Source organism: Brassica napus, chromosome A5 (assembly GCF_020379485.1).
Source record: "Brassica napus cultivar Da-Ae chromosome A5, Da-Ae, whole genome shotgun sequence".
Classification (NCBI taxonomy): Eukaryota; Viridiplantae; Streptophyta; class Magnoliopsida; order Brassicales; family Brassicaceae; genus Brassica; species Brassica napus.
The window spans coordinates 28049475-28067048 of record NC_063438.1 but is presented as its reverse complement, the minus strand read 5'-3'; the positions used below and the strand labels follow the sequence as shown (position 1 = coordinate 28067048).

The 17574-nt window shown below is 29.0% G+C and overlaps 1 long non-coding RNA gene across 1 annotated transcript; it reads right to left on the bottom strand.

The window, feature by feature from the left end:
- Positions 1-3250: 3250 nt before the first annotated feature.
- Positions 3251-4612, bottom strand: LOC125609158. The gene is made up of 2 exons (XR_007339603.1): positions 4220-4612; positions 3251-3612 (listed from the first exon to the last, which is right to left on the bottom strand). It is a non-coding gene; the product is annotated as an uncharacterized LOC125609158 (long non-coding RNA).
- Between the last annotated feature and the right edge of the window lie 12962 nt (positions 4613-17574).

The following is a 17574-nucleotide window of genomic DNA, read 5'->3' as shown; positions in this document are numbered from 1 at the left end:
AGTGTTATGAATTTTTACTAAATTAATTGACAAAAAAATTAAAGAGTTGCCCATGTACCATGAAATAGAGTTTAATATACATTAATACAAATGTAGAATGTGTTTAGAAATTTTAAGGCAACACTAAAGATCATAGGCTTCAGTATATAGAGCATTTACCGAAAAATTCAATATTTTCGTAGGGGTTACATAGATTTTGAGAAAAGTTCAAAAAGTATGAAAATATCTTTTTAATGCATAGTTGCATTTTGCACTAGCATATGGTGAAGGTCAAATAGGTTTGGAACCTTTGTTGTCTTCGTTTCTTTAGAAAATTACGATTTATATTGGTTAGTCCACCAATTTATGGACTATTATGAAGTTGTAGCAAATTAATTGACAAAATATTAAAACGATGTTCATGTACCATGAAATAGAGTTTAATATATATTAATACAAATGTAGAATATGTTTAGAAATTTTAAATTCAACACTAAAGATCATAGTCTTCAACACATAGATTTTGAGAAAAATTCAAAAATATGAAAATAATGTTTCAATGCATAGTTGCATCTTTCACTAACATATGATGAAGGTCAAAGAGGTTTGGAACTTTTGTTGTCTTCGTTTTTCTAAAAAATAACGATTTTATAGTGGTTACTCCACCAATTTAGGGATTATCATGAAGTTTTACTAAATTAATTGACAAAACATTAAAACGATGCTCATGTACCAAGAAAGAGATTTTAATGTACGTTAATACAAATGTAGAATGTGTTAGAAATTTTAAAATAACACTAAAGATCATAGGCTTCAGTATATAGAACATTTGCCAAAAAAAATAATATTTTTGTAGGGTTTAACACATACTTTTTTAATGCATTGTTTCCGATTTTGAGAAAATTTTAAAATTATAAAAATATTTTTTTAATACATAGTTTCGTCATTCACTAAGATACGATAAAGATCAAACAAGTTTGGAACCTTTGTTGCATTAAATTAATCTTCCTCGTAAACCCACATGCTCAACTAGTCTATTAATAGGATAATATATCTCATTTATTTGAAATTGTTGGAATAGTAGTTTTTGTTTACATAATTTATGGAAACAAAATGATCAAACCAGCTGTGCTCATCTTGAGTTTTGTATACCGGCTTGTAATCATGGAGGCTAGACTAGTTTTTAACACAAGAGCCCGTTACAGTTCAACTATTTGCATTCGTTGAAACTACTAAGCTTTGAAGCTACATATATTATATATCTTACATGACAAGAATGCTCTTTGTAATTCTCAAAGATAAAGTTTCCAAATAGCTAATGCTAAAATTCAAACCTCCTGAAAATAGTAAAATGACAAGCCTAAATTATCTTAATCCATATAGTAATTTTCTCCTTAATGCACAAACCAACGCCGTAAAATTATAAATACAGACGTTAATCCTTTTATGTGCTTTAAAATACGTAAATGTACAGTTACAAAAAAAATACGTAAATGTACACGGCACATACATAGAATCAAGTGTAATTTGTGTATTATAATATACGTACACATGTAATTAAACCTTCAATGTTTGCTAAAAGATAGATTAAAATAAATTATACACACGCAAACCAAAGCCTAACACAACATAACTTAAATAGTAATTAATTAACTTAATTAATCATAAAATGTTCAGTTTTCTCTTACGAGCCATGCAATGAAACGTGACGTTAGGATTAAGAGAACTTTTTTTTTCATGCACTGTCACTAGTGGACGAAACCAGGCTGATATTATGACGCCTCTATATTTGGCGACTGTTTTTTTTTTTGTAAAAATACTTGGTCACTGATTCAAACATGAATTCATAAACCATATTATAAATTCATTTAACTCGCAACTCACAATTATAAATTTAAATCAAGATTAATTTGGCCAAAATCCCTAAGGTTATCTCCAATTAATCTCCCTAAGAAAAGAACGTATAGGTTAAAATCAGGGCCGGCTCAGTGGGGGGACAAGCGGTGCGACCGTCCCGGACCCAAACCCGTGTCCCTCCGTATAATAATAATTAAGAGGTCCAATTTTTTTATAAATCTATATTTTTATATATAAAAAAATTATAAATATAATAAATCAAAATAAAAAGGGCCCAGAATTATTTGATATGTATATAGTTTTATTTTCATTACAAATATATACAAAATATTACATATTAAATTTTATATATATTTTAAATATTATATGTATATAAATTTTAGAGGGTAAATTATTTTTTTTGCCCTAGGGCCTCTAAGAATGTTGAGCCGGCTCTGGTTAAAATTTGTAGAGATGTAAACACATGAATGCACAATACAGTTAATTAGTATTACTTATGTAAGTATAAGAGCATGATTAATGGAAGATTCTTAGGGTGAAGTTTTTAACGGAATATAAGAAACCGTCTCTTAATTTAAGAATCGGTTATTAGCTTTTTTTAGTTAAAAGTTAAGAAACGGTTTCTTATATTCCGTTAAAAACATCACCCTATGAACTCCATATTAATCATGTTCTAAGACTTCGTCTGGCTCAGTATCCAAAGAAGTTTGATAGATAATAACACATTTAAAGAAAAAAGTTTATATAGTTTATACATGCACTCAGGGCCAGGCCTGAGTAGAGGCACATGAAGCATGTGCTTGGGGCCGTACAAGATCTATATAATTAAAGGGCCAACAATTATGTAAATGTTACACTAGTTCTACTGGTAAGAGCGCCGGGATGCGCATGAGAGGTGCAGAGTTCAATTAACTAGACCTCTTTTTTAATCACTTTTTCTGATTTTTAAAAATAATGGGCCAAAAAAATTTTGTTTGCTTCTGGGTCAAAATTTCTCAGGTCCGGCCCTGCATGCACTTCTGGTTTTTCGTTCAAATACGTATCTATATATATAACACAAAAAATAAGTTGCATATAAAGCTACTTTTTCTATACGACTAAAAGTAGATTCAAGATGATTAATTAATTATATATCTCTTTTACCTTCTATGTATAACTTTTACTTTAGTTAGTTAAAAATGGTTTCGTTAAACTAGAGACTTGCTTATTTAAAACAACCATTTACCTTTCTCGACTTTGTTATCAGTTCATAGGTCAGAGACTACAAAACCAGCACAACTTTGACTTCTTTTTTGCAATGACTAAAGGTTAATAATAACTTTTTTTTTACCGTGAGAAACTGGTAAATTACTTCTTCGCGGTCAAAGAATCAAACAATAGTTAGGTTCTTTTTTCTTTTTTTGACATCAAACAATAGTTGTTAAAGGTCTTTGTAATTAACTTCTCCACAGTCAAGGAAACATGGATTCTTGTTCTTTACATAAACCACAAACCTTTACATAAACAGAGATCTTGTTCTGTTCGTTAAAAAAAAGATCTTGTATCCTTTGAATGAAGCTACCATAAACATCTGAACACAAAACTACAATAACAGCAAAACAAAACAGCTACGAAGAACTTTGGTTGTGTTAGGTACCCCCAATCCAGCAGCAGCAGCCTCAAGAGTAACGTGATCACAACCCCATTCTCCATTCCTATGTTCCCATAATAAGATAGCCTGTATACACCATCGGAACATAACCTTCCTCCTGGCTGCATCTCTCGACTATACACAACCTGAAACAATATAGCAAATGTCAGGTTATATTATGCGTACCAAACACGCAAAACAAAGCACATAATGTTTAAAAAGATTTCAGAAAACGGAGAGGGAAAGAAGCTGTTGCCGAACTGATTCAGAGAAACTCATATTATTAACTCACGCAAGTGTGAAAAAAGTAAATGGAACATCAAGATCTCTAACCATCTCAACGACCGGACTCTGTTCTATTTGTTTTCACACTATGCAAGTTAAAAACATAAGCTTTCCATCATCAATCAAGTAACAAAATCTTTCCCTACAAAAACACTTGAAATACGAATAGAGAGGGGAAATTTTTTTAGTTGCCTGGATTGATACAGAGACTGAGTGGGTCATAAAGTGTGAAGCAAAATAAACTCACCATCTCCTACGAACAAAAGTAATCAAACTAATGACCCGACAGTATCATCTATTTGTTTTTCCACACTTATGAGTTCACATAAGTTTCCATATCAATCTGAGCAATCTAGAATTTTCCCCCAAAAAAGCTTTGACATAGAAAAAAAACATTTGAAAATCCGTTTCAGAGAAGAAGACGTGGTGAAACTGAAAACAAGTTGGACTGAGAAAAGGAACTGGAACCTTGATTTTTACGGTATGGAGGAGATCGAGTTGGGACGGAGATCCGAAGGTGCTGCTGGTTATTATGGCGTACGAGGTTGTTGTCAAAGGACTCCGGAGGTAAATAAGACAATTTAACTGTCTCCAGGGATGTCAAAGATGGAAAGAGTCAAGTTTGTGTGGTTTTGTCTGAAAGAAACAAAGATTGGCAGAGAAACAGACAAGTTTGTGTGGGTTTTGTCTGAAGAAACAAAGATTCGCAGAGAAACAGACAAGTTTGTGTGGGTTTTGTCTGAAGAAGGAAAGATTTGCAGAGAAACATATTCAATCTTATGTTTCAAAACAATAACAAAAGGTTGTTTATATAGAGAGAGAGTTTTGATTTCTAACGGATCTATTATGAGAATTGATTGCTAACGGATCTATGAGATTTATTGCTAACGGATCTATTTCCTTTTTCCCTTTCCAATTTACTTTCGAATTCCATTTTTTTTTCTAATGTATTTATTACGGTCAATATTTGATCGGCAAAATTTTAATTAGGCCCGGGCATTCGAGTACTCGGGTTGGGTTCGGGTCGAGGTTTATCGGATTCGAGTCTTTCAGGTTTTATATATTTAGACGCAATAGTGTAATTAGAATTTATCGGTTCGGGTTCGGTTCGGATCCTGTCGGGTCCGGATCGGTTGGGTCTTAGATACTTGGACCCAATAGGATAATTAGAGTTTGTCGGTTCGGATTTGGTCTGGTTCTGGATCGGGTTTGGTTCGAGTCATGTCGGGTCCGGCCCAAACAAATACCCAAAACACACAAAATATCTAAAATTATTTAAATACTCGAAAAATATGAGAAAATTTATCTAAAATCTGACCCGAAGACATGAAAAGTACCTAAAATTTTATCTGATAATCAGAATTATATTTTTATCCGAAATCCAAAACCATATCAGAAAACTCAAATCTGAAACTTAAAAAAAATATCCATAATACCAAAAATATATTGATACACCCATATATATACCTAATATATACTAGAAATTTTGGGTTTTCGGATACTCCACTCGGATCTCGGGGTTGGGTCGGTCCAAGACCCGTGAGTCTTCCACAGCAAGACCCAATAGGATAAAATTATCGGTTCGGTTCCTACTTGAACCATGATATTTCGGGTCGATTTCGGATCGGGTCCTCGAGTCCATGTAAAATGTCCGGGCTTAATTTGAACTAAAAAGGAAATATCCCTAAAACATGAAACGATGTCGTCTTGCTCAAAAAAAAAGAAACGGTGTCGCTTTCCTTCTCCTAAATGTGTGTGTTTTTTGTTGTTGGCTATAGAGAAGGAGAAAAGGTGAGGAAAATGGAGGAAGATAATCCCTGATTGGCGTGTTAATGGGGACTCAGTAGTGACTGGAAGAAGCATTACGTTAGAAGAAAACCTAGTGTTGTCAAAAGGAAAGGGATCCCTGATTGCTTAAGAGGTCCTTGTTTGGCGGTTAATCTCTGTAAGCCGTGACCTTTTGCTTATGAGACATGGACCTGAGAAGAGATCGGTATACAATGTCCTTGAGGCCTACTCTGTTTATGACAGAGATGTTGGATATGTTCAGGTCGATATGTATCACTTGGAGGGAATCTTGATATTTAAGGAGAAAGAATAAATCACAAACCTTTACATAAACATGGTTCTGAGTTTGTTGATGACACAAGAACGAATAACACAATTAGGTCAAAAACAAATCGTAAAGAAGAAAAGTGATAGGTCCAAAGACTTAAGAGACGAACACAAGTTTACTGCAATTTTCTTTTTCATTTCCCTTCCAATAAAACAATAGTTACTTAAATACACAAAGAAAAATAACTAAATCACTGCCAACTACGGAACATGTTAAACAAGTGGAGATGATCCCATTAATAATGGACAACACACAATGCCATGACTCTTGTTATGATCTTATCAAAAGGAATCATAACCAAACAGCTGAATACAAAACCTATTTCAGAAAGCCATAAATCCAAAATAAAAATATAAGAACACATAGAAAGAAGTCAAAATGATGAAGAGAGAGATGTGTGTATCTGCGTTATGTAATAAGCAATACCACAAACTGTAGTAAAAATCAAAGAGATGTTTTCAATTATCTCTGATTCACAGGTCTTTTCTTCTTGAGAAGATTCCCAACTTTACCAAACAGAGTCTTCTTCTTCATCTTCTTCTCCTTCTCCATAATTGTTTATGATGGGTTCATGATTTTTTCTGAAGGACTCAGAATTGTTTCTAAAGGGTTTCAAATCGTAGTACAACCTTTTGCACAATTCTTCTCTCTGTATGCTTCATTTTAACAGATTCATTATATTTGCCAATGACAATATGTTTTAATAGTGTGGTTAGACATTTTTAAACAACACTAAAGAGGTATATAGAACATTTACCAAAAACACAATATTTTTGTCAGAATTAACCCACAAATATTGAGAAAAAATAAAAATATGAAAATCATGTTTTAATGCATAGTTTTCATCGTCGTGCAGTGACATATAATGATGGTCAAAGATGTTTGACACCTTTATTGTCTACATTTCTCTAGAGGTAAAGATTTCATATTGGTTATTCCACTGATTTAAGCACTATATGAAGTTTTATCATGAAAAAAAACTCAATATTTTCATATTGGTTAACCTACACATTTTGAAAAAAATTCTAAAAATATGACAATACTATTTAAAGCATAATATCATCGTGAACACATAAGATGATGGTCAAAGGGAGTATTATGAATTTTTACTAAATTAATTGACAAAAAAATAAAACGAATCACATGTACCCTGAAAGAGAGTTTAATATACATTAATAAAAATGTAGAATATGTTTAGAAATTTTAAAGTAACACTAAAGATCATAGGCTTCAGTATATAGAGCATTTAAAACAACACATAGATTTTGAGAAAAATTTAAAAATATGAAAATACTGTTTTAATGTATAGGTGCATCCTTCACTAACATATGATGAAGGTCAAAGAGGTTTGAAACTTTTGTTGTCTTCGTTTTTCTAAAGAATAACGATTTTATAGTGGTTATTCTACCAATTTAGGGAGTATTATGAAGTTTTAATTAATTAATTGACAAAAAATTAAAACGAAGCACATGTTCCCTGAAAGAGAGTTTAATACACATTAATACAAATGTTGAACATGTTTAGACATTTTAAAACAACACTAAAGATCATAGGCTTCAGTATATAAAACAACACATAGATTTTGAGAAAAAATCAAAAATATAAAAATACTGTTTTAATGCATATTTGCATCCTTCACTAACATATGTTGAAGGTCAAAGAGGTTTGGAACCTTTGTTGTCTCCGTTTTTCTTGAGAATAGTGATTTTATAGCGGTTACTCCACCAATTTAGGGAGTATTATGAAGTTTTACTAAATTAATTGACAAAAAATAAAAATGATGCTCATGTACCATGAAAGAGAGTTTAATATACATTAATACAAATGTAGAATGTGGTTAGAAATTTTAAAACAACACTAAAGATCATAGGCTTCAGTATATAGAGCATTTACCGAAAAATTCAATATTTTCGTAATGGTTAACTCATAGATTTTGAGAAAAATTAAAAATATGAAAATACTTTTTAATGCATAGTTGCATCCTTCACTAACATATGACGAAGGTCAAAGAGTTTTTGAACTTTTGTTGTCTCCATTTTTCTAAAGAATAGTTATTTTATAGTGGTTACTCCACCAATTTAAGGAGTATTATGAACTTTTACTAAATTAATTGAAAAAAAATTAAAACGAAGCACATGTACCATGAAAGAGAGTTTAATATACATTAATAAAAATATAGAATGTGTTTATAATATTTAAAACAACACTAAAAATCATAGGATTCAGTATATAGAGCATTTACCGAAAAATTCAATATTTTCGTAGGGGGTTAACTCATAGATTTTGAGAAAAATTCAAAAATTCAAAAAATATTGTTTTAATGCATATTTGCATCCTTCACTAACATATTATGAAGGTCAAAGAGGTTGGAAACTTTCTTTTCTCCGTTTTTCTAGAGAAAAGTGATTTTATAGTGGTTAGTCCACCAATTTAGGAAGTATTATGATGTTTTACTAAATTAATTGACAAAAAACCTAAAACGAAGCACATATACCCTGAAAGAGAGTTTAATATACATTAATACAAATTTAGAATGTGTTTAGATATTGTAAAACAACACTTAAGATCATAGGCTTCAGTATATAGAGCATTTACCGAAAAACTCAATATTTTCGTAGGGGTTAACTCATAGATTTTGAGAAAAAAATTCAAAAATATGAAAATACTATTTTAATGCATAGTTTCATCTCTTACTAACATATGATGAAGGTCAAAGAGATTTGAAACTTTTGTTGTCTCCGTTTTTCTAAAGAATAGTGATTTTATAGTGGTTACTCCACCAATTTATAGACTATTATGAAGTTGTACTAAATTAATTGACAATAAATTATAACGATGCCCATATACCATGAAAGAGAGTTTAATATACATTAATAAAAATTTAGAATGTGTTTAGAAATTGTAAAACAACACTAAAGATCACTGGCTTTAGTATATAGAGCGTTTACCGAAAAAAATCAATATTTTCGTAGGGGTTAACTCATAGATTTTGAGAAAAAATTAAAATATGAAAATATTGTTTTTCCGCATAGTTGCATCCTTGACTAACATATGATGAAGGTCAAAGAAGTTTGGATCCTTTGTTGTCTCCGTTTTTCTGGAGAATAGTGATTTTATAAGTGTTAGTTCACCAATTTAGGGAGTATTATGAAGTTTTACCAAATTAATTGACAAAAAATTAAAACGAAGCACATGTACCCTGAAAGAGAGTTTAATATACATTAATACAAATTTAGAATGTGTTTAAAATTTTTAAAACAACAATAAAAATCATTGGCTTTAGTATATAGAGCATTTACAGAAAAATTCAATATTTTCGTGGGGAGGGGGGGTTAATACATCGATTTTGAGAAAAATCCACAAAATATGAAAATACTGCTTTTAATGCATAGTTGCATCTTTCACTAACATATTATGAAGGTCAAATAGGTTGGAAACCTTTTTTCTCCGTTTTTCTAGAGAATTTTGATTTTATAGTGGTTACTCCACCAATTTAGAGAGTGTTATGAAGTTTTACTAAATTAATTCACAAAAAATTAAAAGGATGCTCATGTACCATGAAAGAGAGTTTAATATACATTAATACAAATGTATAATGTGGTTAGAAATTTTAAAACAACACTAAAGATCATAGGCTTCAGTATATAGAGCATTTACCGAAAAATTCAATATTTTCGTATGGGTTAACTCATAGATTTTGAAAAAAATTCAAAACTATGAAAATACTTTTTAATGCATATTTGCATCCTTCACTAACATATGAAGAAGGTCAAAGAGTTTTGAAACTTTTGTTGTCTCCGTTTTCCTAGAGAAAGGTGATTTTATAGTGGTTACTCCACCAATTTAAGGAGTATTATGAACTTTTACTAAATTAATTGACAAAAAATTAAAACGAAGCACATGTACCATGAAAGAGAGTTTAATATACATTAATACAAATGTAGAATGTGTTTATAAATTTTAAAACAACACTAAAAATCATAAGCTTCAGTATATAGAGCATTTACCAAAAAATCCAATATTTTCGTAAGGGGTTAACTCATAGATTTTGAGAAAAATTCAAAAAATATGAAAATACTGTTTTAATGCATAGTTTCATCCTTCATTAACATATTATGAAGGTCAATGAGTTTTGAAACTTTTGTTGTCTCCGTTTTTCTAAAGAATAGTGATTTTATAGTGGTTACTCCACCAATTTATGGACTATTATGAAGTTGTACTAAATTAATTGACAATAAATTATAACGATGACCATGTACCATGAAAGAGAGTTTAATATACATTAATAAAAATTTAGAATGTGTTTAGAAATTGTAAAACAACACTAAAGATCATTGGCTTTAGTATATAGAGCGTTTACCAAAAAAATCAATATTTTCGTAGGGGTTAACTCATAGATTTTGAGAAAAATTTAAAAATATGAAAATATAGTTTTTCTGCATAGTTGCATCCTTCACTAACATATGATGAAGGTCAAAGAAGTTTGGAACCTTTGTTGTCTCCGTTTTTCTGGAGAATAGTGATTTTATAAGTGTTAGTTCACCAATTTAGCGAGTATTTTGAAGTTTTACAAAATTAATTGACAAAAAATTAAAACGAAGCACATGTACCCTGAAAGAGAGTTTAATATACATTAATACAAATTTAGAATGTGTTTAAAATTTTTAAAACAACAATAAAAATCATTGGCTTTAGTAAATAGAGCATTTACAGAAAAATTCAATATTTTCGTGGGGGGGGGGGGGGGGGGTTAATACATCGATTTTGACAAAAATCCACAAAATATGAAAATACTGCTTTTAATGCATAGTTGCATATTTCACTAACATATTATGAAGGTCAAATAGGTTAGAAACTATTTTCCTCCGTTTTTCTACATAATTTTGATATTATAGTGGTTACTCCACCAATTTAGGGAGTGTTATGAAGTTTTACTTAATTAATTCACAAAATATTAAAAGGATGTTCATGTACCATGAAAGAGAGTTTAATATACATTAATACAAATGTATAATGTGGTTAGAAATTTTAAAACAACACTAAAGATCATAGGCTTCAGTATATAGAGCATTTACCGAAAAATTCAATATTTTCGTAGGGGTTAACTCATAGATTTTGAGAAAAATTCAAAAAAAATATGAAAATACTTTTTAATGCATAGTTGCATCCTTCACTAACATATGACGAAGGTCAAAGAGTTTTGAAACTTTTGTTGTCTCCGTTTTTCTAGAGAAAAGTGATATTATAGTGGTTATTCCACCAATTTAAGGAGTATTATGAACTTTTACTAAATTAATTGACAAAAAATTAAAACGAAGCACATGTACCATGAAAGAGAGTTTAATATACATTAATACAAATGTAGAATGTGTTTATAAATTTTAAAACAACACTAAAAATCATAGGCTTCAGTATATAGAGCATTTACCGAAAAATTCAATATTTTCGTAGGGTTAACTCATAGATTTTGAGAAAAATTCAAAAAATATGAAAATACTGTTTTAATGCATAGTTTCATCCTTCATTAACATATTATGAAGGTCAATGAGTTTTGGAACTTTTGCTGTCTCCGTTTTTCTAAAGAATAGTGATTTTATAATGGTTACTCCACCAATTTATGGATTATTATGAAGTTGTACTAAATTAATTGACAATAAATTATAACGATGCCCATGTACCATGAAAGACAGTTTAATATACATTAATAAAAATTTAGAATGTGTTTAGAAATTGTAAAACAACACTAAAGATCATTGGCTTTAGTATATAGAGCGTTTACCGAAAAAATCAATATTTTCGTAGGGGTTAACTCATAGATTTTGAGAAAAATTTAAAAATATGAAAATATAGTTTTCCGCATAGTTGCATCCTTCACTAATATATGATGAAGGTCAAAGAAGTTTGGAACCTTTGTTGTCTCCATTTTTCTAGAGAATAGTGATTTTATAAGTGTTAGTTCACCAATTTAGGGAGTATTATGAAGTTTTACCAAATTAATTGACAAAAAATTAAAACGAACCACATGTACCCTGAAAGAGAGTTTAATATACATTAATACAAATTTAGTATGTGTTTAAAATTTTTAAAACAACAATAAAAATCATTGGCTTTAGTATATAGAGCATTTATAGAAAAATTCAATATTTTCGTGGGGGGGGGGGGAGGGGGGTTAATACATCGATTTTGAGAAAAATCCACAAAATATGAAAATATTGCTTTAATTCATAGTTGCATCTTTCAGTAACATATTATGAAGGTCAAATAGGTTGGAAACTTTTTTTCTCCGTTTTTCTGGAGAATTTTGATTTTATAGTGGTTACTCCACCAATTTAGGGAGTGTTATGAAGTTTTACTAAATTAATTGACAAAAAATTAAAATGATGCTCATGTACCATGAAAGAGAGTTTAATATACATTAATACAAATGTAAAATGTGATTAGAAATTTTAAAACAACACTAAAGATCATAGGCTTCAGTATATAGAGCATTTATCGAAAAATTCAATATTTTCGTAGGGGTTAACTCATAGATTTTGAGAAAATTCAAAAATATGAAAATACCTTTTTAATGCATATTTGCATCGTTAACTAACATATTATGAAGGTCAAAGAGTTTTGGAATTGTTGTTGTCTCCGTTTTTCTAAAGAATAGTTATTTTATAGTGGTTACTCCACTAATTTAAGGAGTATTATAAACTTTTACTAAATTAATTAACAAAAAATAAAAACGAAGCACATGTACCATGAAAGAGAGTTTAATATACATAAATATAAATGTAGAATGTGTTTATAAATTTTAAAACAACACTAAAATCATAGGCTTCTGTATATAGAGCACTTACCGAAAAATTCAATATTTTCGTAAAGGTTAACTCATAGATTTTGAGAAAAATTCAAAAAATATGAAAATACTGTTTTAATGCATAGTTTCATCCTTCATTAACATATTATGAAGGTCAATGAGGTTTCGAAACATTTTTGTCTCCATTTTCTAGAGAACAACGGTTTTATAGTGGTTAGTCCACCAATTTAGGGAGTATTATGATGTTTTACTAAATTAATTGACAAAAAATTAAAATGATGCTTATGTACCATTAAAGAGATTTTAGTGTACATTAATACAAATGTAAAATATGTCAGAAATTTTAAAACAACACTTAAGATCATAGGCTTAGTATATAGAGCATTTACCGAAAAATTCAATATTTTCGTAAAGGTTAATTCATAGATTTTGAGAAAAAATAAAAAATATGAAAATATTATTTTAATGCATAGTTTCATCCCTCACTAACATATGATGAAGGTCAAAGAGTTTTGGAACTTTTGTTGTCTCCGTTTTTCTAAAGAATAGTGATTTTACAGTGGTTACGCCACCAATTTATGTACTACTAGTATTTTCTCCCGTGCTATGCACGGGCATTTATTTTTATAACTCATACATTTTTTTGTAATTTACAATGGAATTTTTTGTAGGGTTATAAAATTTACAGTGTAAATAAATATTATTTATAGAGTTATATTTATTGGTGAACTTAAAAACAAAATTACTTTTTAAATATTAAAACAGTCCAATATGGACACAAGATGAACATTATATAATAGTTGCCAAAAAAAGATGAACATTATATATTAATTTACTTATAAAAAAATTTACATATGAAATATCAAATTGAGAAAAGCATATATTTTGTAAATAATTAATTAACATATTTGTATTTTTTTCTTTTATATTTATTTTTGTTTTGTATACTGACGGTTTTCCTAGTATTTTAATTAGGTTTCTTTTCTTAAATTATACTTGCATTAAGAACATGGAATCTTAGTTTCTAACAGAAATTGCAATGAAAAGTGTATCAACAAACTTCTATGAGACTATAAACAGATAAAAAAGTATAAAAAAACCAACCTGATTAGGTGAGATCTTGATCTAGAGAGTAGGCATATTTTGTTCTCGTTTTCTCTACCAGCCGAGTTTCTTGGGTCCATTTGTTGTCTTTTAATCATCTCCACATTTTACATTTTTGTAATTCTCTTTTTCGGAACTATCGCTATGAAAATAGTTAAAAAAAAAAACTATAGCTATGACAACAGTTTAGGAAATCAGAAATTGATTTTCCATTTAGAAATGATATTTACATATCTTGTTTATCTTTACCTTTTTCACCATGGAATATGTACGTAGCTTTTTCCAGTATCTGAAAAGGGAAAACTTATAAATCGATCAAAAGAGTATAAAAATTCATGAAAAAAAAAATCATTTGAGAATGAAGAGTTTGTGTGTGTTTTTAGTTTCACAAACCTGAACTTTAATCTTCATCCTCCAATTTTGCAGTAGAATCCACATATCAATCTATAGCATATACTGTTTTTATTTTGCTCATTTAGTTAAAAAAAAGTATATTTTGAAGACTGTAGTTGTGCTACTATTTGGTGAGAAACTATTTTGATCTGCATCTAAAATTGTAGTACGATCATTAGAAGATTTATAGGTTAGAAGTTGAAAATTCAGGGAGAATCAATGGAGTTGTTGCAAAAAGAAAAACTTACAATTTCTAAATGAGGAAGAGTTGAATTTAAAAATATGCCAACGTGAGTGGGTTTCAGAGGGAGATAGTGGGTGTAGTGTGAGAATTATTAGGGATTTTATTTTGTAAAGAAAAGAAATTAATAGAAGCAAGTGTGAGAATTATTAGGGATTTTATTTTGTAAAGAAAAGAAATTAATAGAAGCAGTTGATAAAGGATATGTTATTTGCTTTAAACGTTTTAATCTCAATTTTATTTTTTTCTTGCATTTTTTTTTTAAATTTAAAATAATTTCCACATGGCAATATCTGATTCGCCAGGCGACTTGCGCTTTAGTATATAAGAGATAATGAAGTTGTACTAAATTAATTGAAAATAAATTAAAACGATGCCCATGTACCACGAAAGAAAGTTTAGTATGCATTAATAAAAATTTAGAATTGTGTTAGAAATGTGGTAAAACAACACTAAATATCATTGGCTTTAATATATAGAGCATTTACAGAAAAATTCAATATTTCGTAAGGGTTAACACATAGATTTTGAGAAAATTTCAAAAATATGAAAATATTGTTTTAAAGCATAGGTTATTCCTTCACTAACATATTATAAAGGTCAAATAGGTTGGAAACTTTTTTCTTCGTTTTTCTAGAGAATTGTGATTTTATAGTGGTTACTCCACCAATTTAAGGAATATTATGAAGTTTTACCAAATTAATTGATTACAAAATTAACCCGGTACCCTGAAAGAGAGTTTAATATACATTAATAAAAATTTAGAATGTATTTAGAAATTTTAAAACAACAATAAAAATCATTGGCTTTAGTATATAGAGCATTTACAGTAAAAATAAATATTTTCCTGAGGGGGGGGGGTTAACACATAGATTTTGAGAAAAAATTGAAAAATATGAAAATACTGTTTTAATGCATAGTTGCATCATTCACTAACATATTATGAAGGCCAAATAGGTTGGAAATTTTTTTTCTCCGATTTTCTAGAGAAGTTTGATTTTATAGTGGTTACTCCACCAATTTAGGGAGTATTATGAAGTTTTACTAAATTAATTGACAAAAAATTAAAACGATGCTCATGTACCATGAAAGAGAGTTTAATATATATTAATACAAATGTAGAATGTGTGTAGAAATTTTAAAACAACACTAAAGATCATAGGGTTCAGTATATAGAGCATTTACCGAAAAATTCAATATTTTCTTAGGGGTTATAACTCATAGAATTTGAGAAAAATTCAAAAAATTTGAAAATACTGTTTTAATGCATAGTTGCATCATTCACTAACATATTATGAAGGTCAAAGAGGTTGAAAACTTTTTTTCTTCATTTTTCTAGAGAAAAATGATTTTAAGTGGTTACTCCACCATCCACCATTTTAATTGATTATGAATTTTTTCCTAAATTAATTGACAACACAATTAAAACGATGCCCATGTACCATGAAAGAGAGTTTAATATATATAAATACAAATGTAGAATGTGTTTAGATATTTTAAAAAAAAACACTAAAGATCATAGGCTTCAGTATATAGTGCATTTACCGAAAAATTTAATATTTTTGTATGGTTAACTCATGAATTTTTAAAAAATTCAAAATTATGAAAATTCTTTTTTAATGCATAGTTGCATCCTTCAGTAACATATTATGAAGGTCAAAGAGGTTTGGAAACCTTTTTGTCTCCGTTTTTCAAGAGAATAACGATTTTATAGTGGTTAGTCAACCAATTTAAGGAGTATTATGAACGTTTACTAAATTAATTGAAAAAAAATTAAAACGAAGCACTTGTACCTTGAAAGAGAGTTTAATATACATTAATACAAATATAGAATGTGTTTATAAATTTTAAATCAACACTAAAGATCATAGGCTTCAGTATATTGAGCATTTACCGAAAAATTCAATATTTTCTTAGGGGTTAACTCATAGATTTTGAAAAAAAATCAAAAAATATGAAAATACTGTTTTAATGCATAGTATCATCATTCACTAACATATGATGAAGGTCAAAGAGTTTTGAAACTTTTGTTGTCTCTTTTTTTCTAGAGAATAACGATTTTATAGTGGTTAGTCAACAAATTTATAGAGTATTATGAAGTTTTACTAAAGTAATTGACAAAAAATTAAAAAGAAGCACATGTATCCTGAAAGAGAGTTTAATATACATTAATACAAATTTAGAATGTGTTTAGAAATGGTAAAACAACACTAAAGATCATTGGCTTTAGTATATAGAGCATTTACCGAAAAATTCAATATTTTCGTAGGGATTAACTCATAGATTTTGAGAAAAATTTAAAAATATGAAAATATTATTTTTCTGCATAGTTGTATCTTTCACTAACATATGATGAATGTCAAAGAGGTTTAGAACCTTTGTTGTCTCCGTTTTTCTGGAGAATAGTGATTTTATAAGTGTTAGTCCACCAATTTAGGGAGTATTACGAAGTTTTACCAAATTAATTGACAAAATTAAAACGAAGCACATGTACCCTGAAAGAGAGTTTAATATACATTAATACAAATTTAGAATATGTTTAGAAATTTTAAAACAACAATAAAGATCATTGGCTTTTGTATATAGAGCATTTACAGAAAAATTCAATATTTTAACACATAGATTTTTAGAAAAATTCAAAAATATGAAAATATTGTTTTAAAGCATAGTTGCTTCCTTCACTAACATATTATGAAGGTCAAATAGGTTGGAAACTTTTTCCTCTGTTTTTCTAGAGAATTGCGATTTTATAGTGGTTCTACTCAAACTACGACATTACTACTACGCCAAACTACATTCCACCAATTTAAGATGTAATCCAGTATATGAATTTTACTAAATTAAATTGACAGAAAAAACACTAAAATCGATGTCCAGAGTACCATTTACCATAAACGAGCGTTTAATAATATAGAACATTAATAACATTCAAAAATTAGAATGTTGTTTTTTTGAAATTTTAAAAACAACACTAAAGATCATAGGCTTCAGTATATAGAGCAGTTATCCGAAAATCAATATTTTCGTAGGGGTTAAACTCATAGATTTTTGAGAAAAATTCAAAAAAAATATAAATGAGTTTTAATGCATAGTTGCAGATCCTTAAATAACAGATTATGAAGGTCAAAAAGAGGTTGGAAACTTTTTTTCTATTCTTTTCTATTTTA